Source organism: Eurosta solidaginis, chromosome 2 (genome assembly GCF_040869045.1).
Source record: "Eurosta solidaginis isolate ZX-2024a chromosome 2, ASM4086904v1, whole genome shotgun sequence".
NCBI lineage: Eukaryota > Metazoa > Arthropoda > Insecta > Diptera > Tephritidae > Eurosta > Eurosta solidaginis.
This window is the reverse complement of record NC_090320.1, coordinates 185,529,287-185,556,294: the sequence shown is the minus strand read 5'-3', so window position 1 is coordinate 185,556,294 and position 27,008 is coordinate 185,529,287.

Here is a 27,008-nt window from a genome sequence, read left to right as displayed (position 1 = left end):
GAGCATTTTAAAAGGAAGTGGGCCTTAGTTCTATAGGTGGACGCTTTTTCGAGATATCGCCATAAAGGTGGACCAGGGGTGACTCTAGAATTTGTTTGTACGACATGGGTATCAAATGAAAGGTGTTAAAGAGTATTTTAAAAGGGAGTGGGCCTTAGCTCTATAGGTGGACGCCTTTTCGAGATATCGTTTTAAAGGTGGACCAGGGGTGACTCTAGAATGCGTTTGTACAATATGGGTGTCAAACGAAAGGTGTTAATGAGGGTTTTAAAAGGGAGTGGGCCTTAGTTCTATGGGTGGACGCCTTTTCGAGATACTGCCATAAAGGTGGACCAGGGGTGACCCTAGAATTTGTTTGTACGATATGGGTATCAAATGAAAGGTGTTAATGAGTATTTTAAAAGGGAGTGGGCCTTAGTTCTATGGGTGGACGCCTTTTCGAGATATCGCCATAAAGGTGGACCAGGGGTGACTCTAGAATTTGTACGATATGGGTATCAAATGAGTATTTTAAAAGAGAGTGGGCCTTAGTTTTATCGGTGGACGCCTTTTCGAGATATCGCCATAAAGATGGACCAGGGATGACTCTAGAATGAGTTTATACAATATGGGTATCAAACGAAAGGTGTTAATGAGTATTTTAAAAGGGAGTGGGGCTTAGTTCTATAGATGGACGCCTTTTCGAAATATCGATATAAGGGTGGACCAGGGGTGACTCTAGAATTTGTTTGTACGATAGTATGATAATAGTATTTTAAAAGGGAGTTGGCCTTAGTTCTATAGGTTGACGCCTTTTCGAGATATCGCCATAAAGGTGGACCAGGGGTGACTTTATAATGTGTTTGTACAATATGGGTGTCCAATTAAAGGTATTAAGAAGAATTTTAAGAGGGAGTTGTGGTAGTTGTATATGTGAAGGCGTTTTCGAGATTTCGACCAAAATGTATTTGGTATAGAATTATGGCATTTTTTTCATTTTTCGTAATTTTCGAAATCGAAAAAGTGGGCGTGGTCATAGTCGGATTTCGGCCATTTTTTATACCAATACAAAGTGTGTTCAGATAATTATGTGAACTGAGTTTAGTAAAGATATATCGATTTTTGCTCAAGTTATCGTGTTAACGGGCGATCGGAAGGACAGACGATCTACTGTGTATAAAAACTGGGCGTGGCTTCAACCGATTTCGCCCTTTTTCACAGAAAACAGTTATCGTCCTAGAGTCTAAGCGCCTACCAAATTTCACAAGGATTGGTAAATATGTTTTCGACTTACATTATATGTATCCTAGACAAATCAAATGAAAAAGGGCGGAGCCACGCCCATTTTGAAATTTTCGTTTGTTTTTGTATTTTGTTGCACCATATCATTACTGGAGTTGAATGTTGACATAAATTACTTATATACTGTAAAGATATTAAATTTTTTGTAAAAATTTCACTTAAAAAAAATTTTTTTTTTAAAGTGGGCGTGTTCGTTCTCCGATTTTGCTAATTTTTATTAAGCATACATACAGTAATACAGGTAACGTTCCTGCCAAATTTCATCATGATATCTTCAACGAATGCCAAATTACAGCTTGTAAAACTTCTAAATTACCTTCTTTTAAAAGTGGGTGGTGCCACGCCCATTGTCCAAAATTTTACTTATTTTCTTTTCTGCATCATACGGACGTGGCTCAATCGAATTTTTTTTCGATACTGATGATTTTGATATATGGAAGTCTATATCTATCTCGATTCCTTTATACCTGTACAACCAACCGTTATCCAATCAAAATTAATATACTCTGTGAGCTCTGCTCAACTGAGTATAAAAATGTCTCCCCATTTCCTCTTGAAATAAAACTTGATAAGTGAAATATCATTGATTCAAAACAATTTTTTGCTAAGTTATAGCTTATTTTTCTAGTCTACGGCCCTTTTAAACTTGTTTTATATCTAACTTGCCGTGGTCTTTAACCGATCCCGTCCATTTTTACTAGAAATATTTTCTGCTATAAGGAAAATATGTGTACCCAATTTTATTACGATCCGTTAATTTTTCTTCGAGTTATGGCTCCCGAAACATAGAAAATTACTTAGTCATAAAAGGGGCGGTGCCACGCCCATTTTTTAAAATTTTAGTGTTTTCCAATTTAATGTTATAATTCAATTTAAAAAGTAAAATTCTATTGATACAAAGCTCTTAATCTTGTATATGAAAGTGGGCGTGGTCTTTAACCGATGTTGTCCATTTTTCTAGAAATATTTCTTGCTATAGGGAAAATCTGTGTACCCAATTTTATTACGATCCGCCAATTTTTCTTCGAGTTATGGCTCCCGAAACATAGAAAATTGCTTAGTCATAAAAGGGACGATGCCACGCTCATTTTTTAAAATTTGAAAATTTTCCTATTTACTGTTATAAAGCCACTTGGGAAATGAAACACCAATGATATAAAGCTCTTTTTTGCAAAGATAGAATAGCTTATTTTATTCGTCCACGACCTTTTTAAAAATCATTTATATAAAAGTGAGCGTGGTCCTTAACCGATTTCGTAAATTTTTCTTCAAAGCATTCCTTATATTAAAGGCCTGCCGAATTTTGTTACGAGAGGTTTAACGATTTCTGATTTATGATTAATAATATTTGTAAAATTGATTTTATCACAAGTGGGCGGTGCCACGCCCATTTAAAAAAAAATTCAAATTTTTATAAAGTCTCAATATCAGTCCACGCGTCAAATTTCAATATTCCAGGTGTATTATTTACTAAATAATTAGGTTTTTTGTGTTTTCCAAAATGTTATATATATAAAAAGTGGGCGTGGTTATCATCCGATTTCGATCATTGTCAATACCAATCTATGCTGGGTACAGATAAGCTCGTGTACCCAATTTGGTGAAGATATCTCAATATTTACTCAAGTTATCGTGTTAACGGACAGACGGACGGATGGACGGACGGACATGGCTCAATCAAATTTTTTTCGACACTGATGATTTTGATATATGGAAGTCTATATCTATCTCGATTACTTTATACCTGTAGAACCAACCTTTATCCAATCAAAGTTAATATACTCTGTGTGCAAAGCACGATGAGTATAAAAATAAATAAGCAGCTGTTCGCGAAAAGTCTAGACCTTAGGAGAAATCTGCGAACCAGCAACAAAGAGTATAAAAGCAGCGCAAGCTGAGGAACAATGAATCAGTTTGATTGAAACACGCTATAAGTCAAGCACGCGGGTATTCTAATTGTGAAGTGCTACTACAGTAGAATTGTAAATAAAGGAGAAGGGGCTACTTGGATCGAGTATACTCGATACCTTTTACTGAGTATGAGCATAAACATAAGTAATTTGAGCCGAGTATTTTAAAAGAGTACCGAGATCGATACTTTTTCAAAAGTTCTAGTCATACCACCTCAGATTTTCTTTCATATTCCTAGTTTGTGGGCTAAAATAAGCTCATCAATTACACTTGGGCCCTTTTTGAAAAAAAAAAAAAAATGCCGAGCACATAAACTCTGCATACCTAGAATTTCCAAAAAAACTAGGGACGAAGAGTCCCCCTTTTCAGGAGTGTATTGGCTTATAACTGTTTTTGCTCCTTTTTTGTATAAATTGTTAATTTGTGTGCATAAATGCGCGACAAAGTGTACTGAAAGTCCAAACCAGTACATTACAAAACCAAAACTTTTTGAGGGGAAACCTGAAACTTGAAACATAACTAAAGGTCCTTGTTGGTTCTTCAAATTCACTTTAGGTCTCTGTTTAACTGTAATATTCAGTACAAAAAAAATCTTCTATATGAGGAAGGGGCCAAAATTTCTGCTTCCTAGGCCATCGGGAAGTCAACTAAAAACCAATCTCTAGATTCCAAATCTCGGATGAATCTTTCAACTTTCTCGCACCATTTAGCCGAAGCTTTTTGTAATTGTATTTCATTGCTTCGGTGACATGGAGTATGTGTAAGTTTTCAAGTTTCTGGCTTAATGGGAAGTTTCTCAAATATCGATCTCAAAATTTTACGTTTTCAATATGCATTTTCTAAATATCTCCAAATATCTCGATTCCCAAACAATCAAGTAGATTTAAGTATCTATATAATTAGGGCCCAAGTTATGCTCAAAGTTTCAATTCTTTATCGCACCGGGAAGTTACTTAAAGCTTGCTCGCCAAATTTCCAAACTCGAGGGATTTGTAAAAATATCACGACCCCTGCGTCACCAAGCGAAACATTTTTTCCCCATGTTAAACTGTCATCGGATTCTGAATTATGTTTCCACAAAGTTATAAATGCACGCGGAAGAACATGAAACGAAGCTTAAACAAAGGAATTTAAAATTCTTGAAAGGACATACTGTACTGTGTACTGTAGGAGAGTAACTTCTATCTATGAAAAAGTTTTCAAACTTTTATTTAGCATACTTTAAATTAGCAAACTAATAAAACGCATAAAAACTGCAAACTGCGCCAACTATCCCAAAATCAGCCCTCTTAATATTGCATACAAGGTTCCGTCAAGCATATTGTGCGAAAGATTGAATACTATCGTGAACGGCTGGTTGAAACTTATAAGTGAATCTTCAGACCTGGTTAATCTATTATCGACCATGCTTTCATTATGCGCCAAACCTTGGAAAAAATCTGCGAAAAAAGAATTGACACTCATCAGCTCCGGTTTCCCCATAAAATTTAGGCAGCTGTGCAAAATGAAGTTGAGCAACTCCATCAGTTCAGTCAGATTTGGGAAGGAACTGTCCGAGCCGTTCGAAATTAACGAGGCTTCAGACATGGTGACCCCATTGCGTGCGATTTTTTATTTGATGCTGGAGAAAATGGAGAAAATTATATAAGCTGGAGAGCTTAATTGCTCTGTAACAATACTTTATGGTAATGTGTAATTACCGGCCCATTGTGACGGCATTAACAACATCGGCGTGAATGTTCAGATTACTTCTAACTGGAAAACTAAGTGAAAAAGCTAGGTTTGATGGTAAAGAGTCAGCGCATTAGCACCTTACAACCACGCCACTGTTGGCAGCCATTATTTCGTTATTGTAAAAGACTTCGTTTATTTGGGAACCAGGATTAACCCAATAAACAATGTCTGTCTTGAAATCAAATGCAGAATCACTCATGCCTATAAATGCTTCTTTGTTCTGAGTTGGCATTTGAAAAGTAAAGTACTCTCTCTGCAAAGGTGAATTATGCTGTTCTACTCACGTAACGTACCCGTTCTGATATATGACGCAGAGCCATCGATTCTAACAATATCTGATGAGATGGATCTGGGTGAGTTCGAGATTAAAGTTTTTCGAAAGATTTACACATTAAACACAGCTAACTGGGCCATTTTATGTGAATTAAGGATGATGTTCCGGTTAAGGGAGTGTTCTTATCTAAATCCGAACAGAGAAAGAGGATTTAAACTCCCTTAGTACTACCAACTGGCACCAGTTAGCCCAGCGAAGAAGCGACACGCGCGCCATATTGGACCGCCATAACCGTTTAAACGGCTAAGCGCGAATTAAGAAAGTAAGAACAGGTCTAAGCTCTGGTGCACTGATCGCAAAACAAGGTTATCAATGATTAGAGAGGTACCCTCAAAGCAAATTTCATGCAAGTCACATCATAAGTCGCATTTTTAAGAAATGGTCGGCCCCTGGTCCTTAGCAGAGGCGATAACACCCCTCCCAGCACAAGCTAAAATGAGCTGCTATTTTTTACCCTCAGCGGGTTAGGGGATTTAGAATATACCTGCAGCCGGTATGCATGTCGTAAGAAAGAAACCTTCATGTAGTGCTTTTAGCGCTACAGCAACAAGTTGCTATTTAAATAAATACACACGTAACGTTTAGGTAAAGATCCCAATTTATCTTTAAACAATACGATACCTACAATTTTGAAAAGAGAGCTTGTCTAAAATTGGAAAGTGAAGTAGTCCACTTACAAGGGCGGCTGATCTCGTAGTCCAACCCGTCGCTCTTAGAAAATTGTGAATTGTCGTTTAAAATACACAACTAAGCTTTACACTTCCTTGGCTTCGAAGCTAGTATCAAATGAGTATTCGTCTATACTTACTGGATAAAGTGAAATTACTAATTGATAGAGTCAAAATGTTCTACCCGTCACTTTAAAATTTCCATATTGTCCTATTGTGGACTAAATCTCCTCTAGATAGAAAGTTCCTCAACATCGCCGTTTCACTGGAGAAATCGTTCTTGCCAAAAAATTTGCGGATGAGGCTCTCTCCGCTGAATCCGTACTTTGATATAGACCCCTATACTCGTCCTTCCACGGTTCGCTTACTGAGATTTTTGCCTGCCTTTCATTTTATCTGGCTTGAAAGAAGACTTAGCTTGTTACTACACTAAAACGGCTTTGATTTTATTCTGAATCTTCCTTGAGGGCACGTAATGACGCAGTCATTTCTTTGGGTTGTCTAAGTTTTATACCTACATATTTCTACGCATTTTTGTGGATATTCGCATTCGCATTTATGACCAACCTTTCTTAGTGGCCTTATTCCACCAGCCTCTTTTACATCTCTTTTGTTTGGGAAAGATTTATTTGTTGAAAGAATAAAAAAAAAAAACAAAATGAGAGCCGCGATAAGCTCCGATGAGACTTTAGCTGACCTAATTTGGGGAAACGGGACTTTTATGTTTTACGCCGACTTCGAATAGCATCTGCAAGGTAAATGAGTTTTCACTGTGAAGCTTTTCATGGCAGAAATACATTCAGGGTGTTTGCCAAATCGTTTAGAAAAACTGTTTTCTAATTGAAAAAACTTCTTTCTAAATTTTTGATGTTATTTCTCCTGGGACTTGACCCCTGGATCTCCGGTTTGCCAGGCGGCGCATGCTTCCACCACCAAAGGAATAGTTATTCTAATTGTGAGAGTCGAAAAAGCAATCGGTTGGAATGTATGCAAGCTTCCACGCCTTAACTGTCAACTTTTGTTTGCAACCTAACTTTGGAATCCAGAACATCTGAAAACTATATATATATATATATGATATGGCGATGAATGAGTTAGGTAGAAGAGTGTTTAATTCACCACAAAAATCTTCAACAAATTCTTCTTTAGGCTTAATAAAAGTTTCTAAACTGTTTCTCGGCTTTGATATCCAATACTATATGGTGATATATATAGTATATATATGGGGTATTCCATCCCATTTCGACCAATTTTAAACCCGACCCCTTTAGAATTGGCTGAAAGTTTTTCTTCTTTTTCTAGCTTACGAAAGACGTTTTTCAGAATTTTTTCAAATTTTTTCATCCAACTCAAAAAAAGTTATGAATTTTTAAAAAGCACCGCTTTTGTTTTCAAAATGCTATAACTTTTTTAAAAATTGACCGCTTGGGATCTGGTTTTTTTTTTAATTTATTTTTAAATGTACTTTTCGGAAAAAATACAAAAAAATCGTTTAAGTTTTTTTTTAATTTTTCAGTTTTTCGAGATTTTTCGAATTTCGCCATTTTTTTTTTCTCACAAAAAACTTCAATCAATTCTGCAATCATCCCCACTAATCCCGGAGTGGGCCGATTTTTTTTTATATTTTTTTATTTAATTGAAAAAAAAAAAAAAATTTCAAAAATAAAAATTTTTTTTTATCAAGTTTATTTATATAACAAAAAAATTTAAGAAAATGATTTTTAAGCATTCGTTTCTTTATATATTATGGTAATCTACGATTAAAATAACCAGGATTAATGACTGACACAGTAAACATGTAAGTTTTCTAAAAATAATGTAACAAATTATGAATTTATTTTCTGGCGTTTAAATATTTTACAAATTCTTTGTTCTTCTGAATTTGAAAAGTTTTGAACATACAAACAACCATTTTTGTAAGGAATTATGCAATGTAATTGTTCAGTTCCTATAATCGATTTTCTTTTCAAAAATCTTGCTGCATATCGTTTTGTAATGCCACCAATACCATTACACAGACCTTTGCCATGAGCAGTCGCAAAAAAGTGCCATTCGGCAGGAATGTCAAAATCATCTTCATGATAATATAAATTTACAAAGTTTTTGAAGTTTTTAAATTGTTGAGGAGCTCCATCAGAAAAATAATAAATCTTGTCAGGAAAACTCTTCACATAATCAGTAATTATTTTAATAAAAACATGAACAGCAATGGCATCATGATTATTACAATCTGAAATAATTGCTAAGCTTTTGTGTTCAAGTTTGCCTTTTACTTTATAATAAATTACTACCGGAAAAATTGTTGCCTGGTTATTGTTCCAGTGAAAACCAGATGCCGCATCTTACACTACATATGCGTAATTTTCTGCAAAATCATAAATAATAATAAATTCATTTGGTTTTAATGTTTCTTTCAACGTTTTTAAAAATTTAGCTTGTTCTTTGGCGATGAATGAGTTAGGTAGAAGAGTGTTTAATTCACCACAAAAATCTTCAACAAATTCTTCTTTAGGCTTAATAAAAGTTTCTAAACTGCTTCTCGGCTTTGATATCCAATACTTATAGGTAATATTCTCAACTTCGTGGTTCTCAAAACATGTCAGTAAAATATTAATCAATTCATCTACCCCTGGACAGTTATTACATCTACCCAAATAACATTGAAACGATGGAGTTTCACATATAATCATGCTCAAGCAATCGCTATAGTGTTGAACGGGCTTTTCTGCATTTCTGCCCACTCCGGGATTAATGGGGATGATTGCAGAATTGATTGAAGTTTTTTATGAGAAAAAAAAAATAATAATAATGGCGAAATTCGAAAAATCTCGAAAAACTGAAAAATTAAAAAAAAAAACTTTAAAAATTTTTGTGTATTTTTTCCGAAAAGTACATTTAAAATCAAATTTAAAAAAAAAAAAAAACAAGATCCCAAACGGTCAATTTTTGAAAAAGTTATAGCATTTTGAAAACAAAAAGGGTGTTTTTTTTTTTAAATTCATAACTTTTTTTGAGTTTGATGAAAAAATTTGAAAAAATTCTGAAAAACGTCTTTCGTAAGCTAGAAAAAGAAGAAAAACTTTCAGCCAATTCTAAAGGGGTCGGGTTCAAAATTGGTCGAAATGGGATGGAATACCCCATATATAGTATATATATATATTTTCGCAATTTCAGCCCCATTTTAACAGCTAGTACCTTCAAATTTCACCAAATGCTTATGTGTATAGCATATATTGTTGTCTGAAAAATTCATTGGGATCGGTGTTATATATAGTATATATCTCATGCAACCGATTGTTCAGATAAGAAACTTTGCGCAATTTTTGCCCCATTTTAACAGCTAGAAGCTTCAAATTTCACCAAATGCTTACGTATATAGCATATATTGTTGTCTGAAAAAATCATAGAGATCGGTGATATATATATTATATACTCCATATAAACTGTAATTTTTGCCCCTTTTTTACGGCTAGGAGCTTCAAAATTCATCAAATTTCATCAAATAGTTACGTTTACGTCATATATTGTTGAAATACGTGATTCGTAGTCATAGTTTTAACATGCAGACCACAAAAAACGTGAAGCTTTGCATCCTCACACAAAGTACCTACCTATTTTTATACTCAGTTGAGCAGAACTCACAGAGTATATTAACTTTGATTGGATAACGGTTAGTTGTACAGGTATAAAGGAATCGAGATAGATATAGACTTCCATATATCAAAATCATCAGTATCGAAAAAAAATTCGATTGAGCCATGTCCGTCCGTCCGTCCGTCTGTCCTTTAACACGATAACTTGAGTAAATTTTGAGGTATCTTGATGAAATTTGGTATGTAGGTTCCTGGGCACTCATGTCAGATCCTTATTTAAAATGAACGATATCGGACAATAACCACGCCCACTTTTTCGATATCGAAAATTTCGAAAAATCGAAAAAGTGCGATAATTCATTACCAAATACGGATTAAGCGATGAAACTTGGTAGGTGAGTTGAACCTATAACGCACTAGTAAAATTTTGTACAATGGGCGTGGCACCGCCCACTTTTAAAAGAAGGTAATTTGGAAGTTTTGCAAGCTGTATTTTGGCAGTCGTTGAAGATATCATGATGAAATTTGGCAGGAACGTTACTCTTATTACTATATGTCTACTTAATAAAAATTAGCAATATCGGAGAACGACCACGCCCACTTTTTAAAAAAAAAATTTTTTTAATTCAAATTTTAAAAGAAAAGTTAATATCTTTGCAGTATATAAGTAAATTATGTCAACATTCAACTCCGGTAATGATATGCTGCAACAAAATACAAAAATAAAAGAAATTTTCAAAATGGGCGTGGCACCGCCCTTTTTAGTTTAATTTGTCTAGGATACTTTTAATGCCATAAGTCGAACAAAAATTTACCAATCCTTGTGAAATTTGGTAGGGGCTTAGATTCTAGGACGATACCTGTTTTCTGTGAAAAAAATCGTTTGAAGCCACGCCCAGTTCTTATACACAGTCGATCGTCTGTCCTTCCGCTCGGCCGTTAACACGATAACTTGAGTAAAAATCGATATATCTTTACTAAACTCAGTTCACGTACTTATCTGAACTCACTTTGTATTGGTGTAAAAAATGGCCGAAATCCAACTATGACCACGCCCACTTTTTCGATTTCGAAAATTACGAAAAATGAAAAAAAATGCCATAATTATATACCAAATACGAAAAAATGGATGAAACATGGTAATTGTATTGGTCTATTGAGGCAAAATATAACTTTAGAAAAAAACTTGGTAAAATGGGTGTGACACCTACCATATTAAGTAGAAGAAAATGAAAAAGTTTTGCAGGGCGAAATCAAAAGCCCTTGGAATCTTGGAAGGAATACTGTTCGTGGTATTACATATATAAATAAATTAGCGGTACCCGACAGATGATGTTCTGGATCACCCTGGGCCACATTTTGGTCCATATCTCGAAAACGCCTTCACATATACACCTAAGGGCCACTCCCTTTTAAAACCCTCATTTATACCTTTAATTTGATACCCATATCGTACAAACATATTCTAGAGTCACCCCTGGTCCACGTTTATGGCGATATCTCGAAAAGGCGTCCACATATAGAACTAAGGCCCACTCCTTTTTAAACTATTCATTAACACCTTTCATTTGATACCCATATCGTACAAAAAAATTCTAGAGTCACCCCTGGCCCACCTTTATGGCGATATCTCGAAAAGGCATCCACCTATAGAGGTAAGGCCCACTCCCTTTTAAAATACTTATTAACACCTTTCATTTGATACCCATATCGTACAAACAAATTCTAGAGCCAACCCTGGTCCACTTTTATAACGATATTCCGAAAAGGCGCCACCTATAGAACTAAGGCCCACTCCCTTTTAAAATGCTCATTAACACCTTTCATTTGATACCCATATAGTACAAACAAATTCTAGAGTCACCCCTGGTCCACCTTTATGGCGATATCTCGAAAAGGCGTCCACATATAGAACTAAGGCCCACTTCCTCTTAAAATACTCTTTAATATCTTCCATTTGATACACATGTCATACAAACACATTCCAGGGTTACCCTAGGTTCTTTTTACAACCTGGTGATTTTCCCTTACTTTGTCTCCACAGCTCTCAACTGAGTATGTAATGTTCGGTTACACCCGAACTTAGCCTTCCTTACTTGTTTATTTTATATTTATCTTAAAAATCGTTTAGTTATGTACATCTGTTCACTATATATTTCTTATCTTATACATCCGATTATTTGGAGATTACGAACGGAATAAGATTATTGTTCAGCCCCATTAATGAAAGGTATGAAGTCTTCGGCACAGCCGAAGACAGTCCCGTCCTTACTTGTTCAAATCGCGATAGCTCTGAAATTGTGGTACATATGTACCTAATAATAACTCAATAAGTAAATCTGCTAAAATTGTTCCGGATATATGTACATACATCATGTGCATACAAATATTCATCAAAACTTTCTTACTAAGAGCATTTGATAAACTTAAGCTTTTCGCAATTGATGCTTTCTTTTGCTGTGGTCAGGCCTGATATGTTTGGGTCCTCAGTAGTTTATATATTTACATATAAGTTTGCTTAAGTACTTAAACTTATTACGTGCCATAACGGACGAAAAAATTTCCTATTTGAATAAGGCTGACGACAGACTGGAAGCGAGAAGCGTTGATATGATATAAATTTCTATCTTTATATGAAATCTAGCATACCCGGCAGACGTTGTTCTGCTCTAAATTTGGTCTATCTGCATTCATTTTAATAAGCTTTTTCCGTCTAACTCTGCCCTACCCCTCTACACTTTTTCCTAATCGTTTTATTCACTCCTCCCTACGTGTTTTTCGCTTCATCTATCTCCATATTCGTCTCATTCTATCTCTTTCTCAGTCTCCTTCTCTCTTTTCTCTTCTCTCAATTTCTTCTCATTCTTCTTGATCTCTTATTGCCAGTCCCAGAGGGTGGTATGTATTTTGTTCCAGTCCCATTCCGAGTCTCAGTCCCAGTCCAAATCCGAGTCTCAGTCGCAGTCCCAGTCCTAGTCCTAATCCCAGACCCAGTCCGTCTCTGGTATACTTCCCGGAAAAAAGCATCGTAAATACCAATATAGGCAAATTTATATACGAAATTTCAGGCAAATCGAATGGGAGGTATGTAAATAGGTATGTGGGTATTATTAATTCTTGTCTTTATTTCGGCTTCGCATGCATATTTATCAGTTTTGCCAGGTTGATGCAACTAAATCGAACATCACAATGAACTTTAGAGCTCTCAGCAACAGCTTTCATTTGATATCCATAATACACACACATTCTAGGGGTATCCGTGTCCATGTTTTGGCCTATATCTCGAGACTCTAGTCACTCAGCGGTGTAAAACTTAATCTGTACTAAAGCACACATCAACAGCTTCAATTTGATACCCATAATATAAAACACATTCTAGGTGTATCTGGGTCCATGTTTTGGCCTATATCTCGAGACCGTAGTCACCCAGCGGTGTAAAACTTACTCTGTACTAAAGCATACATCAACAGCTTCAATTTGATACCCATAATGTAAAAAACATTCTAGGTGTATCCGGGTCCACGTTTTGGCCTACATCTCGAGACCTTAGTCACCCAGCGGCATAAAACTTACTCTGTACCAAAGCGCACATCAGCAGCTTCAATTTGATAGCTATAATGTAAAACCACATCCTAGTGTTACCCTGATCCACGTTTTGGCCTATATCTCGAGACTCTAGTCACCAATAGGTATGAAAACTACCCTGTACTAAAGCACTCATCAACAGCTTCAATTTGATACCCACAATGTAAAAACATTGTCTAGGCTTCCACGGGCCCCGTTTGGCCTATATCTCCAGACCTTAGTCACCCAGTGGTATGAAAATTATCCTCTGCTAAATCACTCATCAACAGCTTTCATTTGTTATCATATTGTATAAACACATTCCAGAGGTACCAGGGTCCAGGTTCTGGCCTATATATCGAGACCCTAGTCACCCAGCAGTATGAAAATTATCCTGTACTATAGCACTAATCAAAAGTTATCATTTGACATCATATTGTATAAACACATTCTAGGGGTACCCGGGTCCACGTTTTGGGCTATATCTCGAGACCCTAGCCTCCCAGTTGTATGAAAATTATCCTGTACTATAGTACTAATCAAAAGTTTTCATTTGACATCATATTGTATAAACACATTCTCGGGGTACCCGGGTCCACGTTTTGGGCTATATCTCGAGACCCTCGCATCCCAGTTGTATGAAAATTATCCTGTACTATAGCACTCATCAGAAGCTTTCATTTGATATCCATATTGTATAAACACATTCTAGGGGTACCCGGGTCCACGTTTTGGGCTACATCTCGAGACCCTAGCCTCCCAGTTGTATGACAATTATTTTCATTTGACATCATATTGTATAAACACATTCTCGGGGTACCCGGGTCCACGTTTTGGGCTATATCTCGAGACCCTCGCATCCCAGTTGTATGAAGATAATCCTGTACTATACCACTCATCAGAAGATTTCATTTGATATCCATATTTTATAAACACATTCTAGGGGTACGCGGGTCCACGTTTTGATCTCAAGACCCTAGGCACGTAGCGAATAAAAAGGTAGACGCTGGCCGATTCTCGGACCTATCCAATATGCTCACAAAATTGCATGAGAATCGGTTCAGCCGTTTCCGAGGAGTTAAGCCTCTAACACCGTGACACAAGAATTTTATATATAAGATGATTTCTTATAGAAAATTGTAATAGTTGTCATAGTGCCAGAAACGTTTCAAGCTTGTAAAATATGTGAAAATAAATTGCTTCTCTAATAATTTGGGAAAAGTTTAAACAACGTGACATCAGAACGGACAAGGCGACAGCTGTTTCGATTATACTTTGTAAATCTCTTCAAAGCTTTTTCTCCCGGGAGTGGGATTTGATCCCGCACTCCTACGATGGTTGAAGTGTTACAAACGCACTCTGCCATGTCATGCGTTCGTTGTTGTAAACCTTATCCCAATTGTCTTCTTTGCATATTTTCTTTATTCGCTGTCCATACCATTGTAAATTTTACCAAGTAGCGCAACTAACAGCTGATCGGTGAAAATTCGCACATTCACACGCACAGTTCTCGACTCACTTTCAAAAACAAACTTTAGATTATTTAACTCAAATTTTAAAGTGAGACAATCCTTACGAATTTATGTATATAGAATATATAAGGCGTTTTTGTTGTTATTAAAACGATAGTTTTATTTTTATTAAAGCCTTTTATGATTTTTTTTTTTAACTTTGAAAAGACTCCGAACACCATTCTTTCATTATATGACATTCGACTGCCTAGTCCACTGCCTTCCACTCTATTCGCAACAAAACGTCTATTTAAGTTGCCAAACTATATAGTAAACAATGATCGAAATCAAACTAAAAGAGCTGTCGTTGATTTTCACGAAGTAGCCATTGTGCTATCGCTTATCGTATACATATATGGTCGCTTAAAAGCCAACCTGATAAAACCGCACTGCGTTTTTTTAGCGCACGTAAACAACCGGCGTTTTTTGCCCTAACCCAAATAAGCATGCGTTGCGACAATGTAAAGCATGTGTGCAAGCGTCAAATCTAAATGTCACGCAGAACAAAAATTGGAAATCGAGTTAGGTTTTCACGCAGCAAATTCAATTTGAGTTGCTCTCATACAAGTTGTATTTGCATGAGACATTTTTGACAGAAAATGACTTGCGGCCGTTTATATTAGGTTGGCTTGTTAGCAGGTGCTAAGCTCACGCCCACCCCGGATCATAAAGTTAAAGTTAAAGTGAATGTTAAAGTTAAAGCGAAAGATAAAGTTAAAAATAAAGTTAAAGTTAAAGTGAAAGTTAAAGTTAAGGTTAAAGTTAAAGTTAAAGGTTAAGTTAAAGTTAAAGTTAAAGTTAAAGTAAAAGTAAAAGTTAAAGTTAAAGTAAAGTTAAAGTTTAAGTTAAAGTTAAAGTTAAAGTTAAGGTTAAAGTTAAAGTTAAAATTAAAGTTGAAGTTAAAGTTAAAGTTAAAGGTAAAGTTAAAGTTAAAGTTAAAGTTAAAATTAAAGTTAAAGTTAAAGTTTAAATTTAAGTTAAAGTTAAAGTTAAAGTTAAAGTTAAAATTAAAGTTAAAGTTAAAGTGAATGTTAAAGTTAAAGCGAAAGTTAAAGTTAAAAACAAAGTTAAAGTTAAAATGAAAGTTAAAGTTAAAGTCAAAGTTAAAGTTAAACTTAAAGTTAAAGGTTGAAGTTAAAGTTAAAGTCAAAGTTAAAGATAAAGTTTAAGTTAAAGTTAAGGTTAAAGTTAAAGTTAAATTTAAAGTTAAAGTTAAAGTTACAGTTAAAGTTAAAGTTAAACTGAAAGTTAAAGTTAAAGTTAAAGATAAATTTAAGGTTAAAGTTAAAGTTAAAGTCAAAGTCAAAGTCAAAGTTAAAGTTAAAGTTAAAGTTAAAGTTAAAGTTAAAGTTAAAGTTAAAGTTAAGGTTAAAGTTAAAGTTAAATTTAAAGTTAAAGTTAAAGTTAAAGTTAAAAATAAAGTTAAAGTTAAAGTTAAATATTAACTTCTCATTTATTCAATAAAAGTAAAAAATTTGTTTTCTTATCGGTCACCACGCTAAAGAGGTTAACTTGAATTAATATCAAAGACAAACTTGAATTAATATCAAAGAAAACAAAATGTTGCATAAATATTATAATTGCATAAGTTGATAATATGCAATAGCTTTACCGCGGCAGTCCCCGAGTGCCACACGTCCTTTTTTTCGTTTTGGTTACATGTGTTGTTTTCTGAGTGTGCACTATTATTTCTTTATTTTAACTCGCTTCGATATATGTTCGTAAATTTTAGTAAAAAATTCGAAAATCTTGTAACCCATTTTTGAGTAACTTGGGCCATCTCTAAACGTATTTTTTTTTTCTTTACTGCGATCTAGATGGACTTTAAGTAACTGCTCACCTAAGTCAGATATTGCCCTCTACCTTTATAGGTTTGTTTCTGATAGGCTGTTTAGAACAGCTATTGTTAATATTGAAAAACGCAAACTCATCAACGTCATGTCTGTGTTTAAGGACACATCGCGCTTCGTTTTGCTCCATTATATAAAGACAGTGTTTAAAACTTTGCGATCTCGTTTTTGTTTCAAAATAGCACCGAAATAAATAAACCTTTTGTTTGCTTTTAGCAGCCATTTATCCAATTATTGTGTTTAAGGACACATCGCGCTTCGTTTTGCTCCATTATATAAAGACAGTGTTTAAAACTTTGCGATCTCGTTTTTGTTTCAAAATAGGACCGAAATAAATAAACCTTTTGTTTGCTTTTAGCAGCTATTTATCCAATTATTGTAAGCTTAGGTTACTTTTTGTAGCCATATACAAAAAAGGCAGCACCATATAGCCCGATTCTACGTTTTCATGTGAACCATAATCTTGTAGCAGCCAAGACACTTTGCGTTCAAGAATAACTTCTTGGAGTTGTGAACAACCCTCGACATCATGATGTATCCACGGAGTGATATCGTATTTCCCACCACTCAGTCAGTATCTGTTAACAAGCCAATAAATCGATTATAACTGATATATAGCCCATCATCACGTGCAAATGTATTATATACCCAGAAAAAACTAGGACGCAAGTGTCCGAAATTTTGTAAACTGCTTGTGTTTAGCTTTTACTAGTCGTATATATATGTAGATCCTGCATTCAAACTCCGAGCAACATCAAAAGTTTAGAAAAAGTTTTAATAAGCGAGGCTACAACGCGGCCGTGTTTGGCAAACACTTCGAGTGTATTTCTGCCATCAAAATCTTGTCAGTGAAAACGCAACTACTGTTTTAAGCCGACATGTATTTTAACGAAGCTTTCCCTGAGCCCCGATGCCTTTTAATAAATCGCTGGGGTATACTCGCTGTGTCCAGTGTTCCTTACAATAAATTTATACTGTGGGGCCCTTTTCCAAGTCGTACTTACTTTTTAACTTCATTTATTTACAGCTAAAGTATATCTTAAACTTCATTCAAATTCAATTTTTATTCAATGTTATTGGTATTCCGAGTTGGCGTGGCCTGGTGGGCAACGGTCCATCCAAGTCCCGTTGGCGTGCGTGCTGGCGTGCTTGCTTTCCTTGTTCTTACTATACTTTTGTACCGGCTAACGGTCCACCCGGTCCCCTTAGAGCGTGGTTATGGGACGCTGGCATTCGTCGCTGCGTCCGCTGTCGTGCTAAGTATGCGGTCACTGAGGACGTTCGTTGATGACGCTCTGCTGCCGTTGACGGTAGTATTTAGTCACTGAGGACACTCGAAATAAAAGGGGTCCAGTCACGGAGGACGCTCGTTGATGGCGCTCTGTTGCTGTTGGCACTGGCGGTACACTGGCTGTCGCGAATAATATTTCGTCGCTGAGGATACGCGATGATAAGGAGTACGCGGCCACTGGGCCGCCTGTTGGCGACGCGTTGATACTGGCGTCGCGGTTAGTATTTAAGATAATGATCATATGAGAGAATATGCAGTCACTGAGGACGCTCGTTGATAAACATGCGGCCACTGGGGCGCTTCTGGACGACGTGCTGATGCTGACGTCGCCGTTCTGCAGAGCCTTTCCAGTCGCCTCACGGTCGACTGTGACGAGTCGGCGGAGCGTAGCCTTAAGCGTTCAGTGAGTGGAAATAAACCGAATACTCACGTACGCCTCAGTCTAAGGCTACGTCGGGTGTGATGCCTCGCATTGGTGAACACCCCTAACTATGAGCTGTCACCCTCCGTCCGTAGATCCGACCAGTGATCACGGCGTCGGGCTATACCGTTTGTTGACGGGGGTGCCGTTGTGGCGCCTTATGTGTCACCTCGCTGTCGACTGTGATGAGTCGGCGGAGCGCAGCCTTAAGCGTTAAGTGAGAGAGGGAAAGGCCGCACACTCACTTACGGCTCAGTCTGCGTCTACGTCGGTTGGTGATGTCTCGCACTGGTGAACACCCCTAACAACGAGCTATCAACTTTCGTCCGTAGATCCGACCAGTAATCACGGCGCCGGCTATACCGTTTGTTGGCGTCGGTGGCGCTGGCGCGGGCGTCGCGTCAGCGTCACTACTGCTGGCACGGTTGGTTGCGTCGGCGTCGATGGCTCTGTTGCCGGCGCGGTTGACGGACTGTGACGACGTCGGCGTTACTTTCACTGTTGCGTTCACTCGCGTTTAAAATAGCGACTCACGGTTGGTTGTGGTGGCAGTGCGCAACCTAAAGCTTGACTGGGCTCAGTTCGCGTCTAACCTGAGTAGTGATGTCTCGCACTGGTTTAACACCCCTAACTACGAGCTATCACTCTTCAGCTTAGAACTGGTCGCTACCACAGCTCCGTGCTGACTAAAACTGCAGACAATGGTGCTTTATCGGTAACCTTATAACAGCTGATTCGACCAAACTTATGGGAATCAACGCAATCGATTATTGGTGCCGCTAAGGCCGTAACCGTATCGTAGCCAACCTATTGATTTTTGGTTTACCGTCGTAACGATAAACAGCTGATTACGTTAGGGATACGACTATAGCGATACGACATACGGCACCAATGACTCCCGCTTAACTCTTTCTTGCTGTGGCCGTTGCTATTATAGAATTCCATACATGCCAACCTAATATAAACGCACGCAAGTCATTTTCTGTCAAAAATGTCTCATGCACATAAAACTTGTATGAAAGCAACCCAAATTGAATTTGCTGCGTGAAAACCGAACTCGATTTCCAATTTTTGTTTGCTTTACATTGCCGCAACGCATGCTTATTTGGGTTAGGGCAAAAAACGCCGGTTGTTTGCGTGCGCCAAAAAAAAAGGCAGTGCGGTTTTATTAGGTTGGCATGATACTCGTAATAAATGTTTTGATGATTTTGGTTTGCTCGCCGACGTGTTGCGAACGTGTTATTACGATCGGTCGTGTGTCGGTAGAAGCTGTAGTTGTTGTCATCGCATGGTTTGGGTATATTGTTGTTTGATGTAGCGGTTGAAGTTGGTATGGCCTAGTCTATTGCGTGTAGTATTCGTGTGTTTGAATTGCTGTAGGCATACAGGCTAACCTAATATAAACGCACGCAAGTCATTTTCTGTCAAAAATGTCTCATGCACATACAACTTGTATGAGAGCAACACAAATTGAATTTTCTGCGTGAAAACCTAACTCGATTTCCAATTTTTGTTTTGCGTGACATTTAGATTTGACGTTTACTGCCAGCTGACGTTTAGTTTTTATTTTACAAATTGTAATTTTGTTTCGTCCTAAAATGGAGGTAAGAATTCATTTTCGTAAAAAATTATATATTTTTATTAAATTATAACCTTTTTGGATTTATTTCAGATTTGTAATGAGCAGCTTATTACTGCCGTGCAAGCGCACGTTTGTTTGTACAACAAATCTTCAGCGCTTTATAAAAATAAAACTGCAAAGGATGCAGCATGGGAAGCAGTTGCAGAAGCAATCACCAGCAATGGTAAGTAAATGCTGGCGGTGGTTTATTTTTGTATTTTAATAATTATTTTATTGTGTTTTTCAGCCTATAACTGCAAAACACGCTGGCGGTCTTTGTGCGATCGATATAGGAAGGAGAAATCCGAGGATGCAGGGCGGTCGGGTGCTGGCACCAGCTTTAGAAAGCAGTGGAAGCTGTTCAGCACGATGCAGTTTATTGAAGATTCTGCAGAGGCAGGAAGGTAAGGAAAGTTTGGTAATTCTTTACGACAGCATGACACTGTTAATACGCGTCCAAAAATATCGAAAGATGTGTCAAAAGGCGCGTATTGACCTCGACAACAATAATCCGAATGCGGAAAATAAAAATTTTATCTGTGTCCGGAGATATTTGCAGTTGAAGTTAGAGATTTTCATGTGATTGTTGTAATTTCATACCCACAAAAAAAAATTGTGAACATAAGTGTTTTGCGCGGTTATAGTTTTGGTCTCCAAACCGATGTTGGACCCACCCAGGGTAATTTTTTATAAGCGCGGCCGAAGGCCGCCAATGCAGAAAGCTGTTCTGCGCAAAAATACTATGGATCCCACCCCCGTTTTCGGAGGTACCCACGGGTATTTTTTCGGTATTTCGTTAATATCTTTTGAACGAGTTAAAATTTTTATTTTCCGCCTTCGGATTATTAATACTGATGTCAAGACGCGTCGTTTATTTTTGGACGCGTATTAGCAGTGTCATGCTTTTGTAAGGAATTACCAAAATTTTGTATATTAAAGTAAATATTTGTGCCTGAGTGTCGCTAATATTTCCACTAGTATATCGGCTGCTAAAACACCTTCAAAAATGTTGGTAGCGTAAAATCAAAAGCAATATTTTTTCCTGTGAAATGTTTATTACCGTTTTTGAGTTGTTGATACCGACATTTGTCGATGTATTTTAGCTGTCTATCGCGGTCGTAAAGTACTCTAGCATTTAAGTGAAAGTTTCGATGTCCAGACGTTTGTCTTTGTGATTCAATCAAATATTTCATAACGAAACCCAGGGCAGTTTTAAATATCATTGAGTTTTTTGTTTTGTCGCGGAACGATCCGTAATCCCTCCGCAAAGCATCCGTCGGATATCGTAACAAGCACGAAAATCTTTCATTAAAAAAAATTTGCAATTTTGAGATTCTCCTAAGCCACCAGACAAACGCCCTTCACCTCGTGAGCCGCCGAAGATGAAAAAGGTGGATGACCTTTTTGAAGACGTTTTGATAAAGATGCGAGAAAAGTACTCTGCGTCTAATACGCAAGAAGACGAAATATTTTTCTTCTTGCTTAAATCTAAACTTGCAAGGCTATCTCAATCGCAAAAGGACGAGTTGCAAGCAGACACCTTAGCACTTGTTTCAAACAAATTAAAACATTATAATTTATAAATTAATATAAAAGTTATCATTCTCGACTGATTCATACACCTGAGAAAAGAAAAATAGCAGTGGCAATTTTTATCACTGAATTGATTTGAGTATGTGGTTTTGTAACCCAATAAATTTTAGTACAACAAAGTACAAATTATAGATCTCTCATAATTCGCCTTGATTTTTGTGAAATTTTTTCGAGGGTATTTCAGATTTTCGTCCATAAAATGTGAACAATTTTTTGTTGGTTGTCCTAAAATTTATTGGGCTACAAAATCACATACTCAAAACAATTCAGTGATAAAAATTGCGACTGATATTTTTCTGTTCGCATGTGTACAGAGCCGGTAAAATAATAGGAGTGGTACTTTTTATCATATTTCGTCAATTTATTTCTCTATTTTATTTTTGATAATTTATGAAAAAACTTTTGTTAATTTTGTCGCAGAAACTATGCAAACCAATCTCAAAAACAATTCTAAAAAAATTCTAAAGCTCGAGAAAATTCTACGAATATTTCGAAGTTTTCGATTTAGAGCTTTCAGATGTTTGTTGAGTATGCAGCTTTGTAGCCAATTCAATTTTACTTTAAAGAAGTGCAAGTTTCAAAACGATATTGGCCAACGTTTAGTTTTGAGAATTTTTTTGCCGATGGTGTTGCTCATTTTCTTCCATATCATCATTCATTATATGAAAGAAAACGATCGTTTTAAATCCCAATTTTGATTAAAATAAAATTGAATTGGCTAAAAAGCTGCATACTCAACAAACATCTGAAAGCCCTAAATCGAAAACTTCGAAGTATTCGTAGAATTTTCTCGAGCTTTAGAATTTTTTTGGAACTATTTTTGAGATTGGTTTGCATAGTTTCTGCGACAAAATTAACAAAAGTTTTTTCATAAATTATCAAAAATAAAAAAGAGAAATAATTTGACGAAATATGATAAAAAGTACCACTGCTATTATTTTACCGGGTCTGTATATCCGTAAAGTACAAAATACATAACAAAGATGTGCCATTTGTTTGTAAAACCTTAAAAAATATAAGCATAGATACAATAAGTACAAATTTTGAATTTTAGTAAATAAAAATATTATTTATTTATTCTCAAATTTTTATTTCATTAGTATTTAAAACAACGGTTGTTAGTATCTAATTTAATTAATTTTATTAACATATGTGGATGTATGGATATGTGGATGTCTGGATATGTGGATGTGTGGATATCTGGATGTCTGAATATGTGGATGTCTGGATATCTGGATGTCTGAATATGTGGATGTCTGGATATCGGGATGTCTGAATATGTGGATGTCTGGATATCTGGATGTCTGGATATCTGGATGTCTAAATATATGGATGTCTGGATATGTGGATGTCTGAATATGTGGATGTCTGGATATGTGGATGTCTGAATATGTGGATGTCTGGATATGTGGATGTCTGGATGTCTTAATATGTGGATGCCTGGATATCGGGATGTCTGAATATGTGGATGTCTGGATATGTGGATGTCTGAATATGTGGATGTCTGGATATGTGGATTTCTGAATATGTGGATGTCTGGATATGTAGATGTCTGAATGGCAAGTATATCTATATTCATTAATGTAATTACACAAAGTGATCCTGTTTTGCAATGCTTGTTGAGTGGAAGCATTTGATGTGTTCAAAACTTCGCGACTAATGCTGTTCAAATTACTTGGTGGATTTGGGTCTTGTTCTCTTGTATTCACTTTATGAAAACGAAGAAAATTGTGAAGTACAACCGTTGCTAGCACAACCTAGGAATATAAGGTGTTAAAATATAGTATTTTAGTATGGGAAGTCTGTCAGAGATTCAGAATTGTTGCCAAATTATTTCTATTTTTTTCAAGTTTTTAAATCATCGGTAAAAATGCTCTTGGCTCAAATTAGATTGTAAATTTGTATAGAACGTAAGGTATTTAGTATATATATATACTAACCGAATGCTATTTCGATACGTATACGACCACGAGAAATATGCTCGTTGTACTTTTCTTTCTCTGGGTTAATATCCCTTGCGAAAGGTTTCATTAGGTTGCTCTTAAGTGGGAAAGCTGCATCCGCCACTAAATAAAAGGGGAATGGTGTTTCAGTTGACGGCAAATTGCAAGGAGGTGGAATTTCCAGGTCGTTGTTTAAAAAAGACGAGTTTCTGAAAACGCCCCCATCACTTTGGTTCCCACTGGCACCGATGTCAACAAGAGTGAAAGTGTAATTGCTGTCGCACACTGCTAGCAAAACCTGAAAAGGATGTGAAATGGGCATATAGGTGCATTTATATTAAAAAGTCATGCAATGAAACTTACGATGCTGAAGTATTTCTTGTAATTAAAATATTGGGAACTACTGTTATTTGGGCACACTATTCGGATGTGTTTCCATCCAACGCTCCGATGCAGTTTGGCTGTCCGGTGTCTTCCTCAAACCTTCGAGAAATTTGTTCCCATTCATCTTTGTTTGGAACACTTGCATACAATCCTGCAAGGTTATTCCATATATCATCGCAAGTTTCCAACACAACGCGTCTTGCAGTTTCTATTCCAATGCGAAACTGCAGCGATAGACTATGCAACGAGCAGCTTTGTGCTAAAAAACTGCACAAAGTACAATTTGTTAATTCTCAAATGAATTCACGGTAACGTTTTACAAGACGGTGCACCATCTAATTTTTATCGAAAATTAATAAAGGTGGTATCAAAAGATACGTCTCGACCTCCGTTTTAAGAATCCGAAAACGGAAATCTTTCTGTCGAAAGTTATTCACAAAAACCGTGCATATAATACCTTTCTGCGTTGGCGGCCTTCGGACGCGCTTATAAAAATTGCCCTGGGTGGGTCCGACACCCTTTTGGGGATCAAAACTAAACGCACGCAGAACACATTTCTGCATTAGTGTGTAAGTGTGTACAACAAATCTGACAAAAAAACAACAACCACATGAAAATTAGAACCGATTTTTTGCTTATATCTTTTCACAGAAATAAAAATTTTAATTTCCGCTTCCGGATTCTAAAAACGGAGGTCGAGACGTACCTTTTGATACCACCTTTGATAATTTTCGATAAAAATTAGGTGGTGCACCGTCTTGTAAAACGTTACCGAATTCGCAAATATAATTTTGTGTATGCTTACAAAAGCGTAGCAAAAAGACGCTGCTCTGGATCTATTGCAGGCCTACGAGATTCCTTTAGCAAATATGGTTCCAACAGTCTTAAAAATGTTTCGAATAGGTCGCAAGACATCCTCACGGATTTATAAAAGAGGTCTGGATCTTTGCGCTTCAGAATATCATAGACAGTCGCTTGGAATCCAAATTCATCCCGAGTTTTAAATAATTGGCGTCTACGTCTGCGTCCATGCTGCCTTTGATACATTTCCCGTAATAAAATAAGGTCTTCCATGTCACTTAAAATGTCCATTATCTCTTTTTATTTCTTTGTTAAATTGTTAACCAAACGTATTAAATTTGAACTTGTCAATATTGTTACAAACAAATTTGACAGATATGACAGCTCAGTTACGCACGCACGCATGCTTATGTATTTGGGTTAAGGCAAAAAACGCCGGTTGTTTGCGTGCGCTAAAAAAACGCAGTGCGGTTTTATTAGGTTGGCCTGATAATACCGTGTTTATTGTGTGATCGTGTTGCTGGCTTCGTTCAGCCTCATATTGGGGTGATAATGTTGTATGTTGCTGGCTTCGCTCAGCCTTATGTTGTGGTTATAATGTTGTGTGTGTGGCTGGTTTCGCTCAGCTTTATGTCGCTGTGAATGTTGTGTGGGCCAAATTTGATATCAATATTTGGTCCTCACAGTATGTTTCGTTCCACCAATTTGTAGGAAAGATTAACAAGGAGTACGCCATAAATTGAAGGATTCTCGAAGTGTATTAAGATTTTAACGAATTTTCCAGTGACCCTTTGGTCAAGATAATCTCTGAAAGATAGTCATCAGTTTTATAATTTAAAACGCATGGCAACGGCAAAGAAAATATTAGGACCACCCATGGCATACATCAACTTCCGGCGTAGTACGATTTTGACATTTGTCCATCGAATTTACAAAAACAAAGTACATGGGATTTTTATTTATGTTTGTAGGTATGTCACCATGCTGCCACCTTGTATCGTTCCACCATGGAACAACCTATTCAAACTTGTAAATGGCACGTCACAATGGAAATTTCCTAACTGAAATAATTGTTCATAAAAATTTCCTACGTTTACACGGCTTATGAGCTATGCAATACGTTTGTGAGTTTTCATGTGTTGTCTGTTATATTTTTATTAGTAATTAGTTTCTCGAAAACATTTCCTTTTATCCTTATGTGCTTTCGTACACAAAAGTAAGACCTCATTATAATTATTAACCCTTAAATAGGCGCATACGCATGTGTTTCTACATATAAAGCACGTTCTATTGTAAACAGATGCAAATCAAAATTTTAAATACCCATAACAGCCGACGCCCTGTGGCCTTTGGATTCAGTTTTTGTAAAGAAACTGTTGGTACGAAAAAATATAAATTTTTCTCCGTTTTTCCAACAAATTTAAATTTTGAGTTAAACATGTTTACAATAAAATGTGAAATACATCAATCAAAACAGTCATTATTTAAGCTCTTCTTAAAACACAAAGTAACCGATTGATGGTTTTATACCCACGGAAACAGAATACTCCACCAGCCAAGGATTACCGGCTTTGCTGTCTCGGAATCTTATTACTGTATAGAACTTTAGAAATAAAGAGAAATATAACTTTCATGGCGTTTTCCCAAAAACTTGATATTTTGAGTTACATTTTTCTACAATAAGACGTGCATTATTTACACATATTCGTGCATGTTTTTTGTACATTCAACACCTCCATGAAAACAATATTACAAAACATACCATACCAATATTTATTTACTTCCTGCAAATTGTCTCACGTTCATTGCCAACCCCAATGAACGATTTTAATAATTTCGTTTTGTTAAAATTGCTTTCGGGTTAAATGATTCACGAAAAATGTACCATGTACATGCATAATAGACACAATATTCATAAGAACGTATGCATTGTAATCTTGGTCTACACCGATCTGTTGCTCAAAGTCGTTACGTTTAATGTCCTCTGCCTGATGTACCCTTCGAAATGCCTCCAAACAACACTTCAGTATACAAGCTAACGAACATAAGTACGAACTTGGTATAGCATGTACATTGACCTACCAATGCTTTTTCTCGTATCCAGGGTCATCCCCAGGTTTTCCTTAGAGAGGGTGTGAGTAAAATATAATACACAGCAATGTATTCTTAGCAAGGGTGGTGTGGGGAAATATCGCTTGAGATATTTTCAAACTACGTATTAATATTTCAAAAGGCCAGGTACTCAGAAAAATTCGATCAAGCGACGACGACGACGTAAATTTATATGAATATTATTATTGTTATTATTATTGTTCAACTTGGATAAGTCTTAAAATGACGTAAATATGATGACGTGAAGTTGAAAACTTGTCCCAAAATTAAATAAAACAAGTAAGGAAGGTTAAGTTCGGGTGTAACCGAACATTACATACTCAGTTGAGAGCTATGGTGACAATATAAGGGAAAATAACCATGTAGGAAAATGAACCGAGGGAAACCCTGGAACGT